This window comes from Mixophyes fleayi, chromosome 12 (genome assembly GCF_038048845.1).
Source record: "Mixophyes fleayi isolate aMixFle1 chromosome 12, aMixFle1.hap1, whole genome shotgun sequence".
NCBI lineage: Eukaryota > Metazoa > Chordata > Amphibia > Anura > Limnodynastidae > Mixophyes > Mixophyes fleayi.
Window position 1 is genome coordinate 56,450,430 of NC_134413.1, and position 26,527 is coordinate 56,476,956.

A 26,527-nucleotide genomic window follows, 5' to 3' on the forward strand; every position below is an offset into this window, starting at 1 on the left:
GGGCTTTAAAAACCCACCTATTCCTCAAAGCCTTCCAGTCCCCCACCTAACCGACCTCCTTCCAGCCTCCCACCTACCGCCCTCCCTATCCTGCCCTCCTCCTGCCTCCCTCCTCGTAATTCTCCTCTCCCCCCTCTCCCCCTTTCCTCCTCCCACCCTTGTGTCTCTGTCCGTCCTACCCTCCCCTTAGATTGTACGCTCCTTTGAGCAGGGCCTCCTCTCCTCCTGTTCTCCACCACCTTAACTCTGCTCTCCAGCTCCTTGTCTCCTTCGTGAGGTCCTCCTGCCCTTCTAGCTTCACCGCTGGGGGCTCTCACCTTTCATCTAGCTGTACTTTGAGATTCTGAGTTACTGTGCTTTTTGTTAACTGTACCGTGCTGTCTCACCCTGTATCGTGTTTCTGTATGTCCCTGTACGGCGCTACGAATAACTAGTGGCGCCTTATAAATAAAAATTAATAATAATAATAATAACGCGTGTCACTAACAATGGTCTGCGATTCCTGAGACAGGTGCCGATTGTGAAGTTAAGTCTGGATGGTTCAGGGGTCACACTGCAGGGGATCTTCGAACTAATGACCAACTGTACCACCCTCACCAGCGTGTGAGCCAATAACCTGCGCGTCATTACCAGAGACCAGGTATCGGACGAGGAGGACGTCAGCTGAGAGATACCGCCGCTTTGTGATGTCAGGGAAAGACAAAGATTATGTGATGTCATCGCGCCACTTTACATCATTCCCTCATCAGACCTTGCGGCTCTTGCACGATTACTAAAATCTTATTAAACAGTGAAAAAAAAATGAAAAAATCGCCAACTTGTAGCTGCTTCTCTCATCCCAGCCGGTGGCGGGGGGCCCTCAGATAGAGAGGGGGGCCCTCAGATAGAGAGGGGGGCACATGCCCCCCCCCCCTTAATCCGGCCACGTGGGTGGCACTAGAACGCCTAGTCCAGTTCTGCCGAATTCAAATAAGTCTCATGTATTTCCTGTATAGTCCTGTAGATGTCAGTATTCGGGTTTTCAAACTCCGCCCACAAAAAACGTCATAGGCGAATCCGTCGGTTACGTGATGATGTCACAGTTTAGGGCGTGTTTTCCGAGTGGTTGGAGTCGGACTCGGATCGTGAACATGCGCACTGCTCTTTGTGTGAGTGAGCGGTGGTTCCGGTGTGTGGGCCGCGCTGCGCTGTAGGTGCAGCTATGGTGAAGAAGCGGAAGGGTCGAGTCGTTATCGATTCGGATACAGAGGACAGCGGCAGCGATGAGAACCTGGATCAGGTGAGAGGTCCCTCTAGTAGAACGTATGTAGCCAGAAACCGGCCGTGTTTACCACCTGTGGGCCCGGGCACTCCGGGTTCTAGCGCATTATGTGACGTGAGATGCTGCGTTCTATACTGTCTTCTCCTCCAGTGAGACCATAGCAATACTATATTGTACCCTGATCTTTCATATTAGGTGAGTGGACGGGTTTTTGAATGCAGGAATATTTCCCAAGAAAAGTTTCAAAACAATAAGGGATGTTATGGATGGATGGCCAGCACGGTGGCTCAGTGGTTAGCACTGGGGTCATGAGTTCGATTCCCAACCATGGCCTTTTCTGTGTCGAGTTTATATGTTCTCCTCGTGTTTGCGTGGGTTTCCTCCGGGTGCTCCAGTTTCCTCCCACACACTGCTAGGTTAAGTGGCTGCTATTAAAAATTGACCCTAGTATCTCTTTCTGTTTGTATGTATGTTAGGGGATTTAGACTGTAAGCTCCAATGGGGCAGGAACTGATGTGAGTGAGCACTGTGGAATTAGTGTGCTATATAAATGATGATGATAAATAACTGGTGGGAATGTGGCCACTAATAGACACCTATGTAACTCCAGGTTATTCCTAGATGATGACACTGTGAGGAGACAACATGTTAAGACTACAAATAAAATGTAACTGAAATATAGCCTAAGAATTAGCAAATTTGTTCCTAGTAGTGTGACCTCTGCCTCAAATGCGTTGTCACTAATGGAGTTTTTGCACATGAAATAAGTTGCTTATTCAAACAATTGACTCGTATGTCTAAATGGGTTTTTGTGTCTTGCTTCCTTAAACGGGTTGGATTATATTAAATGAAAATCTGTTACTGTAATTTGTGGCCCGGCTTATTGTGTTTTTTAATGTCTTTCTGAGTTTGGAATTCTGTGTTCATTATATCACTAATGTCTTAATTAATATTACTAAGTTTCTCCTCCCTTTTTCATGAATATGTGATTACTGCCTCCTCTTCCTTGCTCTGCCTCCTTAGCAGGGCCACCTTAACAACTTTATGGGCCCCCGGGCAATGCAGTGTAGCGGGCCCCTAAAAAAATAATTATATATATATATATATATATATATATATATATATATATATATATATATATATATATAAATAAATCACGTTTTTTTTTTTACATACATATATTTTTTTTTTTAACACACACACTAATAATATTATATATATATATATATATATATATATATAAATATTATTAGTGTGTGTGTTAAAAAAAAAATATGTATGTAAAAAAAAAAACGTTATATATATATATATATATATATATATATATATATATATATATATATATATATATATATGGGCCCCCTTAAGTCCGATCCTCTTCTTTTTTTTCCGCGCCGCTGAGTCTCTTCTGCCCTCTTCCGTGCTGTTGTTGCAGTGAATGCTGGGCGTGACATCACACCCAGCATTCACTGCAACCACAGCACGGAAGAGGTAACCAGGGAGGGAGCCGGATCACCGCTGATGTAACCGCAAGGTAAGTATTTTAAAAAAATATATATATATATATTTTTTTTTTTAGGATTCGGACAGGCCCCTCTTGCCTGCAGGGCCCCCAGGCACCTGCCCATCGTGCCCAATGGAAGAGACGGCCCTGCTCCTTAGCATGCTGAAAAGCCTTAAAACACTATCAAGACAGGTCCATCGCTGAGCTGTCAATAATGGTTCGTCTCCCCGTCCATTACACCTAAGGGAATAAATTTACCAGTCGCATGCATGATCTCTCCTTCTTAAGCCATATGCTTGTGGGGCACATTTATCTGGAGAGAACTTGCAGGTGATTGTAGGAACTTCCTTTCATTGTAGGGGATGTACTAGGTGAGCAGTGCATATTGTCTACTGTTTGTACGGACAACTCCTACATACCCAACCACATGGGGCCGGTCTGCATGATAATGAGGTAGCTGACCACCCGAGTATGAATGATGAAGAGAGCAGGAATTCCTGACAAGGGAGGGAAGAAATGGTGACGAAAAAATTTATTAAAATACATTTATTTAAATAATAGCTGAGATGTGTCACTATGCACACTTTTTTTTTTTTTTTTTTTTTATAAATGAAACAATCACTTTGCCCATAAGGACACAAGCCCAGCCAGAAATAATTGAATGCTGCCTCCTAATGATCAAGACAGTTCAAAACTAGATTGCCAGTGTTATTGTCTGCAAACAATATAAAATGCATGATACCAACCTCCACTGCCATGGTCTGTTTTCTAAAGTCTTACAATCCTTAATCCAATAAACTTTTTGAATATAGATTATTTGCTTTAGGATAATAGCCACTTGGCTCCCTCCTTCAAACAAATTTAGCTTGGGTTTTCCCTGTGATTGATCTCCCACATGTGATGTTGCTTGTACTGTCAAATTTATTTTCTGTTTGGTATCCTTGCAACCCTCACAAAAGCAAAATATTTATTTTCAATTGTTGAATTGCTTAGTTGATTTTAGTACCAGAGCTTAGATGTGTATTTTGCGATGCGCACCGAGAAATTTGTTAGTGGAATAACTGCAATAAAAATGCAGTAATTGCATCAGTTTCAGTAGTTGTCAAATAACTCCGTCAGCTATCATGCAAGAGACATTGTTTATTTACACACTTTAGCTGGTTAGCGGTTATCCTGGAAAATTATTATACAGACCTCAATGGGGATGAGTATCTGCTACACCATGAAAGTTTTGTCATTGAACCCTTGTATTTGTAGCAGGTGGTGGATTTACTGCCTATAAGATATGGGGTAAAAATGTAACTAATTGGCCACATGTTAGTTTCTTCAGATGTTTTAATCTAGCCATTTCAAAAGATGACATACGTGGGATTTCTGTCTTTTTTTTTTTTTTTTTTCCCAGAGTACAAACACTCACTGTCTTCATCTTTGTCCTTCTCCCTGTAATAGTTTGTTGTGAACTTCATACAAGTTTGTGAGGTAGACTGACACTCCAGTTATCTTAATGAAGCTGCACCAAACCCATTTCCCATTGTTTAGCATAGGTCTAGTTAAAGAGAAGATTCATCCTTCCACCTTTGGGACTCCAGTCTGTAACTACAAACAAAACTGTAAAATCCTTTGTCTCCTCACATATTTTGAGTGTGAATATAGTGAAAAATATACTTCTAGATATGTTGCTTAAAAAAGTCTGCTGTCTAAGGACACATAGTTACTGACATTTTACTTGCATTTTTATGCTAGTAAAAGTTCAAATAAAATGCTTTTTCACGTTTTAAGGACTACTTTATGCCTTCTATCACATTTACATGGAACACGTAGCATTCTGTAAGCGCTACAAGAACTCAAGTAAAACGCCAGTGGCTATGGTATTTCCTGAAATAATTGTTTCTAATTTCATACCAGGTTCTGTGAACAAAAAACCACCAGTGGGTCTGAGCCCTAAGGCAGTTTTCAAGTGGGCACTTTGCATGTTATCACTTTTTCAGCTTGAAAATTGCTAGTGTTCATATTATTTACTATTTGTTTGTTTATATTGGGCCATTATGTTATGCTATGCTGTACAGAAAATATTTAATCCTTCAATTAGATCCTGCCCCATTAGATGCTGTACATTTTCTACACTGTTGGGGGAAATATAGAAATTCCACACAATCATATCGAACAATCTGAATAAAACCCAGAGCTGTGATGTGCCAACGTTAACCACTATGCTACCGTGAGCTGAAATTGCTCTGTGCCGCATGCTTAATAGGGAATGCTCCTCCCATCTAAATGCTGCTAATTTCTTTCATATGACCATGTATGAATGTTCCGGTGTTCGCTTCAATGCATCGGCATGAAGTAATTTGAGTACTATTATTGCAAGCTCTTTTCAAAGCGCTGCTAGACCTCGCCCTAACATTGTCGATATTGTATATAACCTGACTGTCAGCACAGGCAAGTTTATATACGATATCCCTTGTGTTTGTGCAGGATTGTTTTAGTATTTCTTTATATAACCTGGAGCATCAAGCGATGTAAGTGTGGTGGGTTTTTTTTTCTGTATCCCCCTTTTATAGGCAAGCTGTTTCTTTAATTGTCTTGTGTGGTTGCTTTTAATAGATAGTATTGTTGCATTGCTGCCAAACCAGTGTGAAAGCTGAATCATGACAAATTTTGTTTACGGTTGGTTCACAAATTATTATTCAAATAAAGAGATGTTTATTAATTGAAATTTAGCTTCCTGCCCTTTTTGTTCTTGGGTTTCATTAGGCAATATTTTGGGAACTGATGTAATGAAGCGGTTTAAATGATTAAAAACAGTATTATTTATGACAATGGGAACATCCTCGATGTGCTGACAGGTACATTTTCTTCTTGATGCATCCTCATTCACGAATCACAGTGGCCTACACGAATCACAGTGGCCTAAGAGGTAGAATACTTTTTAGGTTATATTTAATTTTGTTTTTTTATATCTATGCAAACTTGTTAGTTGATCCATGTTCTAGTATCCTTTACTTTACAGGTTTATTAAGCTTGTGGGCTTATTATATTTTATTAAAATGTACTTAATTGATGGACTCTAAACTGTGTAATTTGATATGATCAAGGTATTCCTAGATTTATGAACTCCTTTTATTAAATACATTTTTTTCTATGGAATGCTTTAGTGAAACGTACAAAATTATTACCGATCAAGGGCGCTCACAGCAAGCTAGATTGAATCTATATTTTCCTTCAGGCACGGTTTATAAGAAGCTTTCCCACCCTCCCTATATAAGGAGCAGAACAGCACAGGACAAAGTCTACAGCAATGCAGAGCTCCCGCATGCTTGAGGACCTGACGTTGATTGATCCTGCAGATGCTTGCTGCAGCATTTTGAAGGTCAAGGCAAGATCAGATGACTCTTAAGATCACACAACTCTCTAGTGAGTATTTTAGATTTGGATCAGTACCAGATTGCTGGTAAAGGCTTTTATAGAAATCTTAAGCTGTTATGTCAAAATGCTTTACATTTTCTATAAATGAGCTTATAAGAAATGTAGGATATGACTTGCATATGATGTCTAAAGCATCTTCTTTTTTTATTCTCTTCAAACGGTTTATCATACTGGAAGAAATATTTACGTAGTCTTGTTTCTCTGCGCAGATGGAAAAAAAATAAAAAATACATCCAGCTTTTCTAGGAGACCGATGGTTAAGCTTTGTCATCTCCCTTTAGAGTGTTAACCCATCACTAAATCCCCTGCATAGTACACTTTATCCTGGTGAAACATACATTATATCTAGCGTTGACCAAACTGTCAGAAAGCTTATGGTTCCAGTGCATCAACTGGAAAGTCTTTTGAATAACATCACACTTCATGAACCTAAAAAAGCAAACCCAAAAGGAAGTCTCCTGAACTGTCTTAAAACCTTATGTTCTGAAACTACAACGTAGATTGTCAATTGTGGTTATTTTGTGCGTATTTGTATGCAGATATTCTCCTTTAATTCTTGTACTGTGTAGTTATCTTATGATTAGCCATCTAAAGCTGGAATTGTGTGGATTACTTTTTATTTAATTGTAGGCTTTCTTGACCCACCACTCATTGCTCAGTGGGCTCTAACTTAAGAAATTTTTTTAAATCATCCATTTTTGACGCATATATTGTTACATAGGTGCGTGTTTTACTAACAAAAAGGGTTTTTCAAAAATAAAAAAACCTATAACACGTTATGCTGGGGCAAATTTATTGATCCTTGTTAGTAACTTGGGGTTGACTTCAACTTCTGAATAACTGTGCTGAATTTCAGATGAAGTGTGTGTAATTTATAGGGGATAATATATTCTGTATTGTATATCGATATTGGATGTAAAAATAAATTGGGACATTTATTTTGTGCTCCTTTTTTGGCAAAGGCAAGAGTTATCATGTTTCTGTATGTGTAACACATGTTGACATATGGGAAATGCATATATCTCTTGGTTGTGAGAGGAAAAATGCAGAAATCTACTTTTTATTGTTGCTTACAGGGGACTGAGTACAACTGGTACAGAAAAATATTGCTTGTTCTCCTATTTGTTTAGGTTTAACTGAATTAATTGACATAAGTAAGATTGTAATCAGTCTTTGCACTGTTCTTTGGTAGTTTACTTTCACTTTATTCTTTATTACGATAAGTAAAATATATGTACTTTATGCATGCAATGTTCTTTTCTGGTATATAAAACGTGATTATAATATTTTAAGAGGCTTTAGCTGTTTGTAAAAGTGTGTAGTCCTTTATTGCTATCTGCAGCGTTTCTGTCCTCACTCAAGATGGAATACACTGCAATTCTCACAGAAAGTGTAGCTTGTTATACAGTAGTGAGGTCTTTGTATTTAGAAGGGAAGAGAAGAAATAAAAAAAAAAAAAAAAAGCATCTGCCTTTGTACAGAGGAGTCTATTAGACTATAATGAAGCAGTGCTGCTCCCAGGTAATCCATCATCCCAGCACAAAGCTATCGTCTCCTGCCCACTGCAGAGGTTCATGCTGTAAATGCGTGTCTTTTGAAGTACTGACTCCCTTTGTTCGTGAGGTACAAAAGGGTTTTGAGACAAATGAACTCTGCCATGCTTATTGATTAACCATTATTATGGTAATCTACTTCAAATGATTTGCCACACTGGTCTAGTCTGTACAAATGTTTGGCGCTATATAATCAAATTTTTGTTACCCCCATCCCGGATGCCAGGTAGGTCACAAACCTGAACGCTGCCAGGGTTTGTTGCCAAAATTATTCTTTGGGCAACTGACTAAAAGCTGTGTAATTGTGTTATTTATTTTTCAATGGGTCAGTTAACTATTATGTAAATGAGCAATTCCATCAGTAACCGAATTACCTTTTTACATTTTAATCCATTCTTTACACTATTGCCATCACTAATATGAACAAAAATCATAATCCAATAGCCCCCAATAAAACCCATTTAAAATATTTTGAAAATAGTTGAAGTAACATTTTGTACAAGTTATCCTTCATTAAACAGCCTACTTTCAATACTGGTGACGCAATCACCATTTGTGAAACATGTCATTACATGTGCATGTAATGATCATATAGATAAATTCAGCTTTCAGGACTTACTCGTATATTTGCACTATTTTTTAGCATGATGGTGCCATTTGGGGCATACATGTCGTACTTCTACCAAAATTATGTACAACTTGTCTAACCTGGACACGTTTTTTAAGTAACGGAATTACAATGCTGTGATAACTGAACGGATATGGTAACTGTAGAGCATTGATTTGTTTACTACCGTTTACATATGCTTTTGAGTTGCTAAACTTGTACTTGTAATCAGTGGTCCAAGTGGGCTGGTATTATAGTGGTATGCCATATTGCCACTTCCCCTACTGCCTTCATTGTTAAAGTTTTTTTTAAATTCCATTCACTTACATTTTCCATACTGCCAGTCTTAAATTCGACCACTAGTAACACTTGTGAATAAAAAAAAAATAATTGTCATAATATACGAATATGTATTAAGATAGATAATTTAGTAGTATTGCTTTGGTCTTTTGTATACAACTGCAAGTGGGTACTTTCAAATCAAAATTTGAAGTAATCAAGAAGGCCTGATCATTCATGAAATGTAGTTTAACTGAGCCTCTGGAAGAGGAGGACAAAATATGTTCCCTGATATCAATATTGGGATGTTGTAACCACTTTATTTTCCCACAAAGAGGACAAATGCTGGGTGGATGGATGAAACTCAACACGCTTCCTCCAGTATCTTGCTTGATAAGGAATAAAACTGCACCTGAGATACAAACTTTCTCATGGGTGTTTGCTTGCATATGCAATCAAAACATGTTATCAGATTTGTAAATCTATAGCAGTGTTTACCAAGCTAAGTCCCCACAGCCCCCTAACACTGGATGTTTTCCAGGTGACAAGTGACATAATTAGTACAACCTGTGGATCTGTTACAATGTGACAGCCAGTAACTAATACAGCTATGCTCCAAAAAGGAGATATGGAGATATGGAAAACATGCACTGTGAGGACTGAGTTTGGGAAAGCTTGATCTATAGTTTTATCCTGTTTGTCCAGAAATGAGTGTATTTTCACAGCAAGTTATGAGGAATATGGCCTGTATTCTACTATACCTTTCTTTACTGGCTTAAAACAGTGTGTTTGATGTGTTTGTGGCAGGAAGATATTCTTTTCCATCTCTCTCATTCGACATGGTGCGATTTTCACTAATCTGTTCCCTATTAACAAATAGGATTTTAACATGCTCAACTTTTTTATTCTATTTTATGGCCGCTTTGTATAATTCTTTAATTGCCACCAATTCCATCAGGCACACCCTTTCCATGACTTGGATGACCGTTACCAACATACAGTGATTCCGTTACAATAAATTGCAGTCTGAGAAACAAATCTTGGGGCCATCTTTTTTAAAAATGAGTTTGCATTTAAAAACCTTTAATATAAAACTTTAACTGATCTTCAACTTAAAGATCAGAATGGTCAAAGAATAGAGGACTCCAATCCACTAAAATACAATAAAATTATCAAATCTTTGAGGGGTTTTTTAAATAATGAATATAACAAACAAAACCCATCTATATCTTAATTCATTTTTGTATTAAAATTGGTTATTAGTGTTCTAATGTGTAAGAAAAGGTGATCATTTATTTAGTACCTTCTACAAAATGACAGCTAGATTCTGATTGGTTGCTATAGGCAACATCCCCACTTTTTCAAACCCGCAGCTTAGTAAATCTAGCCCATTGTCTGCTAACGTGTCAAAGTACAGACACTGCTAAAAATGCCTAATATATTCCTAATAAAATCCCTCTGTACGGTGCTGACCTTATGTGATGATCTATAAATAAAGGTTAATAATGTAAGCTCATTTTTATTATATATATATATATATATAACATGCTTGCCCAATGTCATATGTTAAGAATGAATAGTCACTCCAGATGGATACATAACATAATAAATGGCTAGCTACAACATGCACTAAACATATTGGGTTAAAGTGATGATTGTTTAGCTACACTCCCTATGCAGTGACTGAAGCAATTGGCTTATTCTGATTCTTAAGTTCTCAAACTTATTTAATCTGTAATTCCTGTGTGTGAGCTACCATATTCTGTATGTAGATGTGCAATACATTGAAAACTCAGCGTAACACCATAGTGTTCCTCTAATACCAATGACATTTGCTGTGTCCTATTTACTTGGGTTGTTAAGACACCTGAATACTGATATCGGATTATGTTTATTATTTGATTGTCAATAACTAATGAGTTAAGTACTGACAGTTAAATAAATCTGACATTAGATCGAGGGCGATGTATAGAGCTTCATATTCCTTGTCCTTTCTGAAACCGTTCTCAAACCTTTCCTATTAGAAGTATGATCAGCATTTTAAATGGGTTGGAACAATAAGGTACCTGTCACTTTTCTCCATCTTCTTTTTTACTTCTCTAAACCAATTTAAACACCAACTACTGCTCTAAACCAATTTACACACAAAACGAGGCTCGGACTGGTCTGCCGGGGAGTCTGGGAAATAATTCCCATGAGACTCTGCTGAGGAGTGAGAGGAGCTTGTGCTGAGCTCTGATTGAAGGAGCCCATTGCATGCACCTCTGACCCGTGGAGATCAGCAGAAGCCTCATGGGCTGTGCCTTCTCTTCTCTGCCTGGCCGGGTGACTGAGGTTTCTTCTTGTGAGTACAGTGTTGCTCCCAGTCTGCTGGGTCTCTAACTCCCAGCACACATTCTCCCAGACTGATACCCCACTCTGCTTTTTCAAGTGACACAAATGGTCCAGGGTCAGGTTAGGTTTGGGTGTGCTTAAATTAGTGACCAAGGACCTCTTGTTAACTAATTAAAGCCCACCCAAACCTAACCTGACCACTTCAATTGTGTTGGATAGGCCTGCCTTTTACCTTTCCCTGGACCACTAGAAGTGTTTCCACGTAGAGTATATTTCCACTTGTTTGCATGCCTGTGCAGAAGTGGAGCAGATGCTGTCTGTACAATAAGGTCCCCAAGCACACCTGAAGACTAACTTGAATTCCTCTAAGTGAACTTAGAAAAATATTGTTTTGTTTTTCTCAGTTGTGTAGTGCCTCAATAAATACAATTTCCTGAACCACTTGAAACTGAAAGCTCTTGTAGAAGATGATCCCAAAATAAAACTGGGGATTTGTTAACCATGTGAACATTTTTTGAGATATTTTTCAAAAATTTAAAAATAAGGCTTTCAGAAAATCAATATTTTGATTTTGAAAATCCTACATTTTTAATTTTTATTGAAACCTACTGCTGTTCTATATCATATGAAAGCCCATAAAAAGGTTTAAAATGAGACCTTGTCCAACCCTCTAGCTCAATCAGGTGAGCTACAAATGCAATTTAAAATAAGTAAACAAAATTGCAGCTTTAAAGGCATATAACTTCAAAACCAGTATACATATCCGCCTAAGATTTGGGGGTTTTGTTTACACCTGTGGCAGAATTTATGATACCAAATTTCATTACAATCTGAAACGGTCAGCTTGAAACCCTGTGTTGATTTGATGTGAAATGTCCCTATACTTAAGCCATTGATTACTGGTTATAGACTTAATCCTCTTTCTGGTGCGGATAACAACACTACTGTATAAAACTTCAAGGTAATATCTCAAAACTTGAATGCTCTTGGAATTTTTTTGTTTGTAACAGTCACTTTCACTATTTTATGTTTCTATCTAACTCATGCAAAGCGAATTATTTATTGCTTATTTAAACTTTGTCCATATTTTCAAGGAATTGCCTAAACTAAAATGATCGTATAGATTTCTGTACTGTATAAATTGTGTTCATTCAAGAGTAGTGATCATCACTATTTATTTATATATCGCCACTAATTCCACAGTGCTGTATAGAGCTCGCTCACATCAGTCTCTGCCCCATTGGGGCTTAGTCTAAATTGCCTAACACACACACACACACACACACACACACACACACACACACACACACACACCGGTCAATTTCACCTACTAGTATGTTTTTGGGGTGTGGGAGGAAACCGGATCACCCAGAGGAAACCCACGCAAACACGGGGAGAACATACAAACTCCACACAGATAAGGCCATGGTCGGGAATTGAACTCATGACCCCAGTGCTGTATGGCAGAAGTGCTAACCACTTGGCTACTGTGCTGTAAGCAATGATTAGAAAATTGTGTAATAATCACTGTAGTATTACAAGGCGTCGTAAGACCTTTTTGTAGTGTGTTCGCACATGTCTACAAATTACACCTCCGTGTTTTAGTTCTAAAACCAGCTTTGTGTTTTGGTTTTGGCACGACCATCCCTCATGTAATTTGAATTTCATTAAAAATGTTCAAAAACGGGTAACATGTAGCTTTGAACTCCTTCTTTTTTTTTTTTGTTCTTGCTTTAGTGTCCTTCATTTACAGTCTATTGTCTGATGATGACCTTGTAACTGTCAGTATTTTCTGCATTATTGGCCAAAGGCTGCAGCGAGCTGACTGTGCCGTTGATCTGTCACCATTTTTAACCAAACACCCTAAAAGTGTGTGTATTATATTACACCACTAAAACTTAGTGGTACAGCAGTGGCAGAGAGGATGGTAATTTAATTTTACTGTGTGATAAATCAATTCAATTTAATAATCGTTCACTTGCTACATCTCTAGACTGATACTGAGGATTTTTCTAGCCATTGACATTTACAAGATCATTGCTTATCTAGTGTTGTGAGCCGGCGTTTCTTTTCATTTATTGCCATGTATTTTGTACAGCGTTAAGGGTTGCTCTAGTACCCAAACAGCGCACACACCCTTACTTCTGGGTAGTGCGCATATATTATATAATTAGGTAAAGGATACCCTTAAAACATTCAGACAGAGCACTGGCTGGCTGGTAGGATGGTTGTTTTAGAAATGAAGATATCCTGAAGTGGGCCCACCTGAAATGGTTTGAGAAAGAAAATGGTTCCATTTCATTCTACGTTTTATTCAGCACGTGTGACATGGAGAGACACAGCAGCGGCAATAATAAATTGTAAATCCAACAACAACAAAAAACAAGGTGGACCTCGCCCACTAGTAAAATGGTTCGAGAAAGACAATTGTACTATTTCATTCTCAACTTTATGCAGCATATGTCATACATTGGAGATGGAGAGCAGTGGCAGTAATAAATTGTCATTTTAGTAAAGATGATACACCAATGTGGACAAAGCCCATAATGTATAATAGTGTACGATAGGTTCAGGTTATAGATTAAAAATGACATGCCTTGTTTTTGCAAACCAAGCATTTCAGCATAGTGGCATTCCCTTTCGCTGAAGTGCTTAATGTCTTTGGCCCATCACAAAAGAAAACCGTTTGGTAGTTGCTTTTTGAACTGTAGAATAAATATGGATTTTAACAATTTACTAAAGGGTTTCAGGCAAACAGTGGTCATCTTCCTTAATGTCATCACCATCATCCTTATCACGGATGTCCATATCCTCATCACGACATTCGTTTATCCCCACAGGAACTCGACGGTGTGTGTGGCCTCCTATGACGATTGCTCACAATGATCCCAGCTGGGCTAAACACTCTTTCCAACTACACACTGGAGGAGTGGGCAGCTTAAGTACACCATAGCTAGTCTGCACAGTGGGCCCCAAATTGCTTTTTTTACCCCCCCTCACAGATTTCAAAGGGACTGTCTGGGATGCTAATTTCTACATATCATTAAAGTAATCCTCCTCCAATATACTTTTTTTTTATTGAAGCCAGAGGTGCAGTGCTCCAAATCACCCAGTGCCGTGAAAAACAGTGCTGGGGGCTTGGTCCTTTTTGCCCTTCCCAAAAGGGAAAGGGCACGTTACTCCTCATTCCCCGGAACCAAAGGCTCCCTAGGGAGATGAGGGTCTTCAGACCCACCTTCAATTCTAGGGGGGCCCCTTTACATCCCAGACCCCTGGAGCCAAAAGGCCCCTTAGGCGGCAAGGGTCTTCAGGATTGCCACAGAAGCACCGAGCCTAAGACAACTTGGTGAGAGGGGAGGTCCTAAGGGTCAAACCCAAAAAACATGCCAGCAAAAACAAACTAAGTGAAATCTGTGCAAAAAATTGCTTAAGTGCTATATGTTAAAAAAAAAAAATAATAAAAAAATAAATTCCCATAGGCCCCCAGTCTCATGGCGGGAGGGTGTAAAAATTATCCTCGACCAGCCAACAGGCTGGGACCAAGAAATAAAAGGTGGTGCAGGGTTCACTCAATTGTATTGTGCTCTGTACCTTACTGTGCCCCTGATAATGAGCACAGGTTTTAGCCTGTACTGAATATACCCTTTGCACCCCAGTAGCTGTGTTGAGTTGTAGTGTTTACTGTATTGTTTGCCCTCTGTACAGCCCTGTGGACCTCATGTGGCGCACTATAAATATATAAGTGAAGCTGAAGCAGGGGATGGGTCATGTGTGACTTGTGCCGATAGCTTGGTCATAAGGAGCTGTTTGCATCTGTGAAGACTTGTGTCAGTTGGAAAGAAAGACATTAAATATGGCTGAAACCTAGAATCAAGCACGGTTGCCAAATTGGAATGATCCAATTTCAAGATCCTGCAAACTATTAGGTCTGGGCAAAGTGAATAAAAACCTTGAGCTACCAGGCCAACATACTTAGCAGAATTGTTAACTTTACTTTTCTTTAGCTTCTGTCTTAACTCATTTAATCTGTTACCATTTCAAATGGTTTGAGTAGGTTGTGCAAAACTGAAAGGATTCCCCAGTGTGCTGGCATAAGGTATCATGACACCCCCCCCCCCCCTTCTATATCTCACGGCTTGATGTGTAGGTGTTTGTTGGTGAAGCCAGCAATTCAGAGAGTTATTTGCCTGTGGTTTAACCTCAGAGTTGGAATTTTGTAGCATGGACACACGACCTCAACTAATCTGCTAAAACCTGATGCATTGATGCCGGAAATTGGACGCACATCCAATGCTAACATAGTTGTCATGGCTTCAGTGATCCACTGAGCAACAGGATTTTGGCTGTCATACTACAACCGTTTGCAAAAGGAACCTTCACAGACAATTGTTGCTTAAAAGTAATCTTACTCCTTTTGGTCCCTTTCTGTATAAAAGCTTCACCCCAAGCAGAAGCTATGCTGCGCAAGGATTCTTCTTGAAAATCATGGATTGCATTAGGGAAGTCTGTTTGCATTTGCAAATTGGATGCTGAATTATGTATCAATAATGAGGTTTAGGATGGTGTTGACTGTCAAGATAGCATGAGCTATCCGTTCTGCTGCTAGCTGATGTTTGGCTGCTTGTTACCATACATGATTTTCCTGTTTTAGATTAATCCACTTGAATGAACTTGATGTAACATGGTGGAAGTGCCTAGAGATAGGGACATAGACCATCTACTTATTGTGGCGTCTCAGACTATAGATGACTTAACAAATGTTGTCTGGGTTTGGTTAAAAATACAATTGTTTTTTTGGTTGTTTTTTTTTGCCAAGGTAAAACAATGTGTTTATGGGTATGAGTTGGTACCACTGGTGGTGGCTGCCTTACTTGGGTGCAATCTATGACATCATTATCTTGTTGAAGTACAACACAGTAATCATTCTCAGGTAAACAATTATCCCCCTCATCCTGTTGCACATTAGTAACTTCAAAAGTAGTAATCCTTACTCCTCTTCCTTACCTTTCCAAATGGTTGAGAAATTTCAGAGGAAGGTTGCTCTATAATTAGTGTTCAGAATCTGAAATGTCACTTGCAGGCAACACTCATGGACACGATTAGACTCTCCTCAGGGTTTTGTGAATCCCCAATTTTATCCTGTGTCCATTTCTTTTCATGCACTGGTGTGGCTGTTTTGTAGGTGACAGACCTACACTCAGAGCATGGAATGTTACAGAAGATGCTTGAGTGTGTTGTGCACTTGTTTTTGCCATGGGATATCTAGTAACAACAGTAGCAGGACCACTCCTCACAAAAAGCTTTTCCTTGCCACTACAGGTGTATGGAATGTTGGCTCTCTTCCTTTATTTGTGTGTGTGTGTGTGTGTGTGTGTATATGTGTATATGTATGTATGTAGAGGGTGAAAAAGTACTGCTGTCTGTTCTAATATTGGAATGCTCTTGATCTGTAGACTGATCAATTTTTGACAAGAGGCCTAAAGCTACTTGAAGTTGGAACTACTTCTAGCTGTCACCCACCATACCAGGTGAATGGGAAATGAGGGACTGTTACCTTGCTATTCAGACACTGATACACGATATGTTTCAAAGTAATGCAATTTAGTGTTTTGAAGGTTTTTGGTTTGGTTTTTTTTGGGTTTTTTTAAGGAGATGAGTCCAATAGCACCCTGTAGTTTTCCCACTTACTATTATAGATGTGGTACAGCCCTTCACACAATAGCCTTCTTCACGTTCATGAAACACTTGTATTTTAAAATCAAGAAAGACCTCGTTTTTTTTTTGTCCTCTCCTGATTTGTTTACTAATATACTAGAATTGCTATCAATGGTCACTAAATTTTCTACTCTCTACACTCGTATCCACTTTATCACATAATTCCAGCAGGCACTGATCTGTTTAACTGTAAAGATTTCTGCAGTAATATCACAGCTAGTCTAGTACACATTGATTGCCTTTTCACCCTCTCCGACTCACTTCATCAGCCCACACTTACAGCAATGGACCTCCCCTAATGCTATCTATTTTAAAATGGCAGCTGAGAACAGAAGGGTGGGATAGAATATATATTTATATAAATTAGCGCTAAACATAGTGTGATAACATTTATACTATATAATAGTAGTGCTTCAGTAACCGCATACCAGAAAACAAATTAATTCAGGCTTATCTGGTCTGATATTCAATTGATCTCCAGATCCCTCTCAGAAGATGTATAGCAGATCCATATCCGCACTATAACTCGAAAAGATATAGTAACATAGTGTAGTAGTAGTAGTAGTGCAGCCTGACATCGCAATGTGTGTGAATAAACACTTGTTCCCACATTGCCGCTTTAAATTTTTATTCACACACGTCGCAATGTCAGGCTGCACTGACGTTGACTTCATTCTGCTGCTTTGTCCGGGCATCTTCAGCGCCTGGTTCAAGCCAAGTCTAATTATTTTCAATTCGGTTTTGGATGATTTCGTTTTTTTTCTTGTAGGCATTCCCGAGGTCGTAGTTGTGGTAATTGGAAAACCGATTTACCACCGTTTGGCAGCGTTAATTATGTAGCTCACAAGTGCTATTGTGTGTTTGTCAATGTCGGGTACAGGTCTGTGTAGGAAAGAATAGGAAGGACAAGGGGGAATTTGTAGTGAGGTGACTCTAAGAATTAGATTGTGAACCTTTTGCCAGAATCTGACCATCTTTGGACATGACCACCATATATGATAGAACATGCCCTCATTTCCACATGAATTCCAGCAAAGGCTGGAAGAATCGAGGTATATGGCTTTTAGATGGGTGGGGACCAAATACCATCTATATAGTAGTTTATATGCTTTCTCTTTGGTCCACACACAGATAGAGGTCTTTGCGATTCGTGTCCGGATCTTGGACCACTCATCCATTTTCAGCACCACACCAAGGTCTTCCTCCCACTTTAGTTTGTAGTGATCTTTGACAGGTTGACGCTATGCCACCAGAAGACTATAAAATGTAGATATTAAGCCAGTAGAGAGGGATTTACTTTACTTTTACAGAAAGATTCTAAAGGCGTGAGTTGGTAAAAGGTTTTAAATGCTGGGATTGAATGATACAAATGTTTCAGTTGGACATACAGATAGAAGAGCTTATGAGGAATATCATATCGCCGTTGGAGGTCCATAAATTCAAGGAAAATTCTCATAGCTATGTCTGTCAGGAACCAAATCCCACGACAGAACCAGTGCTGGAAGAAAGATTGCTGCTGCCCAGGGGGGAAGGAATAGGAAGCATCTGAAACAAATAAAGAATCCAAGTTCATTTTTACTGCTGTTATGCGGACCAGCCAAGAGATGTATAACCTATCCCATTTCTCGAGGTCTCGTTTAAGTGAGTTGAATAGTCGGGAAAAGTTAGCGGCATATAATTGACTATATTGACCTGTCAAGTAGATTCCCAGGTACTTGAGCTTGTCTAGCTGTCATCTGAAATTTGATGTTTCAGAGAGTCCAGGAGGTAAAGAGGGAGGAGGCAAAATGATTTTTGATTGTTTTAAGCCTTTTGCTAAAGGATAATCGGAAACTTCCTTTTGTATGTCTTCTATGGTATTTTGTAAATTAAATTGTTTGGCAAGGGGGCACACATAGACAATAGAAAATTAGCCCTTATTGTGAGACAACTTTTTAAAAAGCTGTTGGATGTAAAAAATATCTCCTGTTATCACATGAAAAGTAGACACTCTGCAGTTTGGAATGGAATGAAACCCCACTGATCAACCTGTCCTTTTTTCCTTTTGAAAATATTTGTATTTTCACTTCCCCCATCGTCCCATTTCTCTGTCCTACCACTGGGGGACACTGTGTTACCTTGTGGTATAGTAGGTGGGACTGGAGTTAGGCCTTTATAAACTTGTTTGTTCCCCTGACTCCTCCCCCACTATGCCCCTCCTCTGTAGCTGACTTCAGTTGTTGTAAGTGCCTTCTGGAGAAAGGTCACTTCTGTATAGGCTCCTGCCTATACTTAGTTTAGCAGTAGGTTTTCCTGTTTTTATTTTTATTCCTTTTCAGGTGCAGCGCTGGACTCCATGCCAAGACCCAGAGGAGTGAAAGTCCCCGGGATTTCTTCACTCTTGAGTTCCAGCGCAGGTAAGCAGCACACTTCCCTTGCACCTCTGCCGGCAGTCTACCCCTAGAAAACAACGAGCAAAGGGGCCATTTATGTTTATTAATGGCCACGTTTAAACAGGCGGGAGTGAGGGTGTCTCTGCCTCTCCTCCCCGCCCGCAGACTTGCCGTCAGCCTCCCCCCCCCCCCCCCCCCCCCCCTCCGCCCCTAGATAACGAGCAGCGGGGCAGAAGGACAAGCATCGCGCTCTGTAGAGGCGATGAAGTCAGTGAGACCGCACGCACCCTGGGCATGGCAGAGCGGCGGTTCTCACTTCCAGCAGCTGCAGCCATATTATATATATATATATATATATATATATATATAATGCTGAGCGGCAGTGAGCAGAGGCGGACATGTTGGGGGAGGGGAGTGCACCTTCCCCCCTCTCTCTCTCTCCCTAATGGCGCGAACGGTGGCCATCTTGGATCTGGAGCGCACACACATCAGTGCATGCTGTTCCAGACTTCTGCCTCTCATCACTGGGTAATGTAGTATCGTTTTTAATTCTGTTTTTAAACGATTGTCAGCCTGTTTTCCACACAGTCAGGACCTTTATTTCAGGACCCTATGACTGCTGTATATATTATAGGATTACCTATTAGACAATATGGTAGTTTCCTATCCTCTTTTGACATATTTTGCTTGTTGGGTAGATGTACATTAATATGGGAATACATATCTGTATAATATTCCATATGGTGACTGTGGATGGACTTTTTCCATAAGTCTCGTAAAGGGAGTTCCATGTATATACACAATCCCTTTTGCTACGTATAGCCTGTGTTCCTAAGTATTGTGGTTAACTTTTATACAGTTTTCCAAATATGAGTTATGTCTGAGGAATTACCTTAGGGGTAATAAACACGCTGTTTTACATTCTCTGCATTTGTGGCACAAAAATAATATACAGTGTTATCCCGTGGTAGGCGGGTTGGTCTGTATTGCATTGTGTATATGTGTGCGTAAACCCTAATAGTGTGTGTATATATATATATATATATATATATATATATATATATATATATATATATATATATATTCTATATCTTCAATTTAATTGTTAGACAAGGTTATAACCTGTTACTTTGCCTTCCATTTCCTTATGTTTTCTAATGGATCACCTGGGAAATAGGAGTGACATTATATATGTGTAAAATGTAATTTCCACAGCCTAACCTGAATGCCTCGGCACAGACTGCGGGGCTAGGGTCTACAAACAGGGTGCTCCCATTTCGGTGTCGGCTGTTTTTCAGAAAAAGGTCTGGTCTAAATCACTGTCGCTTCTGGTGGCCGAACACATTAAGGTGATTTTTAAGTTTGAAATGGTACGCGAGTATACCCTTTTTCATGCTTCTACACATGTTTACACTGTGCTGGTTAAGCTCCCACACAGCTTATATCTGTCCGCTAACAGAAGCGGCATTACGCTGTTCAGGTATAAAACCATTTGGCCAAAGATGCTGCTGTTCACCATCTTCCACAGATGGAGAGGATTTTATCTTGGACTGTTGCCACAGTCAGAATAAGGATGTTGTTCATTCCTCATCAGAGGATGTCTATTTCCATCTTGTTTTACTATCAAGAGGAATATTCTTGCTGATTACACTCACGAGGTGGATAATCCCAGCTTAAACTGTACACAGTTTTCGTATTTGCAAGACAACAGTCTATACTTGGTTTTCAATTTTCAACCTAAGCCTTAGTGACACCCTAGTTGGGGAAAAAAAAATTTCCTCATATCTTAGACTCGGTTTCTGTCTTTTGTCAAAGACCAGGTAAACTGTAATAGACTAGCTATGATTTCACCTCCTATAACTCTCTGTCAATACAAGGGAGGTCCCTGTTGGTGACAATCCTGTGGCTCTTCAGTTCTCTTATTCTGCTGTGGCGGGAGCAGACAAAAGTCCTACACAGAGCAGGGGCTGGTAACGGGTTTTATCTAGCGGCTCTCGGACAGAAGAAGTGCTCTAGCCTTTATTCACATTAAGGGTTAATGGGGTGGTTTGTATTCAGCCAACAGCATCATAGCTGGTAGGCATACAGCTATTCAGCTATGATACCTATAGTTAGCCACATGCTTACAGCACTTCGTTCCGATAGCGGAACTCTCAATTTGCTATTACAAATGAGTATCCAAAGGCTTCTGGCGGTAGGTGTGCTTTTTTTTATGTCAGCGACACCAGGCCATGATGTTTACGTGTTCCATCCGTTGATCCTCTCTGTTGATTTGAGGTCAGGGTGCCACATTCCGAGTCGGGCTTAGCCTTACAGGCGTGGTTATAGTTTATGTGCTGGGGAAATCAGGTAAACATCCTTAGATTTGTAAACATTCCCCGAAGGTGGAAGTTATTTATTACACCCTACGCTTAACTTACAGCTAGACGTTTTCAGCCAGAACATTATACTTGCAGCCTCTCAGCAAGAAGCAGGACTGCATTATTGGGTTCACAGGTGATCACTTTGAGCCTACCCAGCTCTTCGTTTATTCTAACACGATAGAAGCGTTGGCTTATGCCTTATCTTCTAGTTTGGGGTTTTCAATAGCTTCCTACCGAAGAACACGCTCATCTCTTTTCTACACAGTTCCTAACTGCTCCTGGCAGAACTTCCTTTCAGTATCAGCAGTTTCTGTTTTGCAAAATAGGATACGAAGTTTCTACTTGTATCCTTGGCTCTCCTTGTTCGTAACATCTCCCATGTCTCAACAGGGAGATTCTCATCAAGGAAGGCTGATTTCATAGCTTTGGACGTGCATAGCACCCCTTTGCCCTGATTCACTAACTTACCTTTCGGGTGGTGCTTAGTCACATTGTTTTTATAAGTGAGTCAGTTGTTCTTCTTGTACAGAGGGTCAGCAGACCTGTAGAGATTCGGTCTTAAAATGCAGTGCTGCTGCATATTTGTAGCACTTATGCAATTCCCGTATCCTAATGCAGGATAGGGGTCGACCTGTGTATGGTTGAAGGGGGGTTCCTTGTGCCATCGTATGGGCCAAGCTAGACCAACTTATTATTATTATTGTTATTGAGGGCCGAATGCCTTAGCAATCAATCCTTTAACAGGTAGAGTGGGTCACCTCAGGGTAATACCTTTGTGCTCTCCTGGTTAGGTCATAGGGCTCTCTAAGAGGGAGCCCAGGTTCCTTTCACATGTTAACCTGTTTTCTCTATCAGCTCTCAATCTAATGTCCCTCAGTTGGATTTGTTCATAGCTAAGTCGGGTCTCTCTAGAACTTAAGGGTGTACAGTTGATTCACAGGTCCAATTTTCTTGTAGGGGTTCAAGAGTTTCTAGGAGGGGGCGCATACCAGTTAGTCTGGTGGTCCGTCGTATGTCTCGCAAAGCAGTGTTCTACTGTTTTAGGGGACTTGTGTTGTCGTCCCTCTTTTCCCGTTCCAGAGCGGCCTCATCTCGTAGTTCGGCTCTTTGTTTTCATCATCTGGGTTGACGTTGTGGCGTCGGATGGCTAACCTTTTCGGCTAGAGCATCCTTGCAGGAACATGGTTGCTACCTTCGCTTCAGCCGTAGAGATTCTTTTTTAGCTGTTTTCTTTGGGGCTAGAAACTATATTCGATTGGTGTAAATTCCTAGAATTTCATACGTCCCACTCAGGAATATTTAAAAGTTTCCTTACCAGCTGGCTTTTATTGGGTCTACGCCCTGCTTCTTTCAGCGTGCAGCTTCCGTGGCTCTCTGTTTAGCTCAGCGGAAGATTGTTTTGCTTAAGTGGTTTCTTCATGCTCAGCCCACCTTTGGTTGGTTGTAGATTTCCAGGGAGTCTAGTTCTAGTCATCAGGAGGCTTGCTTGGGCCTCCGGTGACTCTCTGAATTAGTTAAGCTGTTTGCTCATGAAATGAGTGCTCCCTTGTTTATCTCTGAATGGTTTAAGCACTGTATCAGTGCTCCCTTAGATATCGCTGAGTGGCTTAAGCTGTTGCATCAGTGTATATGGTGATCCTTTTGTATATTATTGAGTGGATTGAGTTGTTGGCTCAATGCAGGCTGTTCTCTTGGATGTCACATCTCGTAGGGGATCTGGGGCGAGAGTGTGTATGGCTCTTCCTCATGTTCTTTATCAGAAACTTAGTGGCGCGTTGTACGAGACATTATTGGTTATGACAATTAGTGCCTGCATTCCACTGACACAGAGATTATAGTTCATCATTCTTGTGCCTCTTCTTTTTGTGTAACGTTTCTCCGACGGGAGATAGTTTGTGCTCTTGTTCGCACAGTTCCTGTTTAGGAATTTAATGCCCATTTAGCCTCTCTAACGCTAAAGAGCGTAGGGGGGACAGGGTCTAGGTGGTCTCTTGTCACTGCATCTCGACCAACATTCTGTCTGTACCCCTCTGCAGGTTCCAGTGACTTTTACAGTGCACTTTCCAGGAGGGTTGCAGCTTTTTGTACGCCACAAAAGCGTCATTCAATGGCGCAGTTGTACAGAGTGGCAGCGTCTGTTTCTGCTGCATATTGTTTCTTTGTTGCATGCCTTTGCATTCACAAATGCAGGGTTTTGAACACAAAACATTGCGCACAGCCATTCCAGAGCATTCCCGCCCTTGGACACAGCTTTGGTAGCTCCCCAAGGTAACGCAGTGTCCCCCAGTGGTAGGACAGAGAAAAGAGGATTTTTACTCACCGTAAAATCAATTTCTCTTACTACACTGGGGGACACTGCGCGCCCTCCCTTGCTCTGAAAGTAATGCTATCTTTGGTGTTGCTTTCTAAATTGCTTCTTCTCTCTTCCTGGCTTGGTTATACAAAACTGAAGTCAGCTACAGAGGAGGGGCATAGTGGGGGAGGAGTCAGGGGAACAAACAAGTTTATAAGTGCCTAACTCCAGTCCCACCTACTATACCCCAAGGTAACGCAGTGTCCCCCAGTGTAGTAAGAGAAATTGATTTTATGTTGAGCAAAAATCCTCTTTTTCTTCCCCTAAACTGACAGATAATAGGATAGTGTCCTAAATGTGAAAGAATAAAATAGAATTGTATTGTGGTAGATGAGCATCTTCAATGACGAGGTTCTCTTCACCTTCTGCTTATTGCTTGATACCGCAGATTACTCTAAACAAAAAAAAAGCAGACTCCAAAAGAGTGTTTCTACCCATATACAGATACGTACAGCTCTGCATTGACTACATATGCACATCATGTCCTCATCATCCCGGGTGTATTTGCAACTGCCCCGTAGCAGGTGCAAAAAATATGCCACCTACCGATTCTCGGCAGGTCGGCATGAGGTGGAATTGCATGAACTTGCCTATTACTACAATACTTGTCATGCTTTTGCAAGCCCCTTCTCTCTCCTGTTCCACCCCTCCAATTGTAAGGAAGGAGCAAGTGCCGGATACACATTGGCACATATACATGTGTTCTCTTTGTGGGCATGCGCAGTTAAATTTGCACTACATAATTAGAATAAGTTTAACTCTGCATAGTCCCTTAGTGTCTATATCCCCCTTACTCTCCCCTGCCATGCAATAGAACAAAATGCAGCTGAAGCAGAACTTTAAAATGGGTGCAGGATAAATGCTTAACAGAGAGAAATCTGCAAACTGCGTCTCTGCGCTGTCAAATATGCATCCTGTGTGTACTTGTGAATCTCCCTTGTGCTTCTAGGAATAAAGGTTTCTGTGTAAGGTTTCTTTGACAAAAAGTTTTCTCCCACAGACTGCTCTAAAGCCATATTGCACACATCTGATGAAGTCCTGCATTGGTTTAACAGCTGCAGTTAGGAAAGCCAATCATGGTGTAGACTCTTGACAGCTGTGATTATTACAAGAGACATGCATGTATTACAGTAAAGTTTCAAACTAGTGTAGACCTAGAAAGAGCTGGTAGAGTTACAACCAGGTGACTTTATAGGATCACACAGTCATTGTTCAGTGTTATCTTTGTTGGAACTATTCTGAATTAAGTGGCTGCTATGGCATCAGATTGGTTGTGAAGCCGTTCACAAGCAGTCATATGCTTACCTGTATGACATGGAATGCACCTTTCCCCTCAAAGTTTTGCCTCTAGTTTAAAGTGTAGGGCTAGTCCTTTACGGAAAGGAGGATGTACAACCAGTTTAATGGCCACAAAGCCCTATATTTTGTTTTACTAGGAAGACATTTTATTCTTTTGTATATGTTGTATCACAGATGTATTGTCCCTTGGCTAGATTAGTATTTTGTTTGCAGATTAACAGGCAAATTTGAACTTTTTTTTTTTCTTCTTCTTTTTCCTAGGTCTGCCTGGTGGAAGACTGGTGAAAGAACAGATACATTTTTTTTTTTTCTTCAATGAATGGCACCTTAGGAAAATTCAAACAAGGCATTCATAGGTATGTCTTAGAAGACATATCCTGAAATATGTTCTGCTCCAGTGGAATGAAATTTGTTTAACAATTTTATCTGTTTCATGTCGAACCTCTGCATCACTGATCCAGGCATCGACTCTTGCAAAGCAAGACTGTCAGCTATTGCCTGGAGGAGCGAACATCAAAAATGACAGTGCATAAACTTGACCTTTGTATAACAGCCAGCAGATGTGCTGAGGACTATCGTAATATCATTTTTTATTTGTCCTTTTACAAGCAGCTCAATGACTATTTTTTTTTTTTTTCTGTGATACTTCTATGGCAGAAGAGATGGTCTGTATTGGAAAGAATCCATTTACACTAGTTGTATTCTGTATGTTATGAAAGGAGAGCATTATGAAAGGAGCAGCTGTATCCAAGACCTTGTATAACCCACATCTCTGGAGGCTGACAAGTCTGATCAAAGCTTGTGGAGTACTGTAGTATTGTACAATTTTATTACAATGCTATTTTTCTTATATATGTATGATTAGTAGATCTTCACATCACATGAAAGCAAATCGTTAACACCTTGAAGAAAAATAGTTGGAATCCTCAAAGTACTGTATTAAAGTAAGCTGTTTCACTTGGCATGTAAAAGATCGAGACCGTTACTAAGAGCAGTAGGCATGTTAATGAAGCAAACCTTTTAAGAGAGATGAATAAGATTTGTTTACACTATACACTGCTTGCTATGGATCTGATATTACGGGGGCCTGTTAATAAAAGGCCAAAGTTGAGTTTTCGGATGAATGTCTGAAAAATAGGATTCCAGTGGCTTCTCATTAATAAATCAGTGAAGAACTTAAGTTATTGCTCAATCTATACTTTTGTATTTTTTTTTCTGTTGAAGGAATAGGCTTAATGTCTTTTTTCTATTAGAAAAAAAGCAAACAAAACCTTTTCAGTTATTTTTGTAGGAATATGCTCTGCATTCAATTTACCAACTAGAAGTAGGCAAAGCACTTTGATTCCTATAGCAGTTTGTGCCAGCTAAACCTAGTAACACTCTGAATTGCGTTCATTGCAGGTTTTCCCAATAAAATGATTTTGACTTCTCAGGTTTTACACCAGTTTTACACTTTATTGG

The 26,527-nt window shown here is 40.0% G+C and overlaps 1 long non-coding RNA gene across 1 annotated transcript; it reads left to right on the plus strand.

The window, feature by feature from the left end:
* The first annotated feature begins 1,107 nt into the window (after window positions 1-1,107).
* Window positions 1,108-26,505, plus strand: LOC142109016 (uncharacterized). Its single transcript, XR_012680260.1, has 3 exons — window positions 1,108-1,279; window positions 5,992-6,179; window positions 25,328-26,505. It is a non-coding gene; the product is annotated as an uncharacterized LOC142109016 (long non-coding RNA).
* Window positions 26,506-26,527: the final 22 nt, after the last annotated feature.